This window comes from Catharus ustulatus, chromosome 21 (assembly GCF_009819885.2).
Source record: "Catharus ustulatus isolate bCatUst1 chromosome 21, bCatUst1.pri.v2, whole genome shotgun sequence".
In the NCBI taxonomy this organism is placed as follows: Eukaryota; Metazoa; Chordata; class Aves; order Passeriformes; family Turdidae; genus Catharus; species Catharus ustulatus.
In genome coordinates, this window is record NC_046241.1 from 1,070,844 (window position 1) to 1,071,478 (window position 635).

The 635-nt window shown below is 45.8% G+C and overlaps 1 non-coding gene across 1 annotated transcript; it reads left to right on the forward strand.

Moving 5' to 3' along the window:
* Positions 1 to 300: 300 nt before the first annotated feature.
* On the forward strand, positions 301 to 373 carry TRNAT-AGU. Its single transcript has one exon. It is a non-coding gene; the product is annotated as a tRNA-Thr (tRNA).
* Positions 374 to 635: the final 262 nt, after the last annotated feature.

Consider the following 635-nt stretch of genomic DNA (forward strand, 5'->3'; position numbering starts at 1 on the left):
TGCAACAACTATGAAGAACCCAAATATCATCATTTCTTTGTAAACTTCTCAAGCTGCTGGGCTGGGGAAAAGAGAATCATCCATCTTGATGTCCTGATGGATGAGCTGAAGGAAAGTAAATTCCAGCTCTGAGTTCACCTTGTGGTGGTGGTTTTGTGTCTCTGATGGGTTTTGGTGCAGTTTGGGAAGAGAATTGAAAATCCTTGAAGCAGCACATTCCAGCAGTGCTATTTCACACCAGAGTGATGAGAAAATTATGATATGAAATGTTTGCAGAGGCAAAAGCACCCAAATTTCAGAGGCTCCATAGCTCAGGGGTTAGAGCACTGGTCTAGTAAACCAGGGGTCGTGAGTTCAAATCTCACTGGAGCCTGGGGAGGGTCTGCACCTCCTGCAGAGACCTTGCTGCTTTATCTTCCTGTTTGTTCCCAAAGTGCTCCTGGTGCTGTTTTTTGGAGCATCCACCCCAGCCTCAGTGAAATACAAACATCCCCCAGCACCTACATCAAAGAACAGGCAAAGAGAAGCAGAGAAATCAGCAGTGGTCAGAGTTGTACCCTTGAAATATTTTAATGTACAGCAATTGGAGAGGGGTAACACCAGTAATGGGATTTGGAGCCTTCTGGACCCTGTGG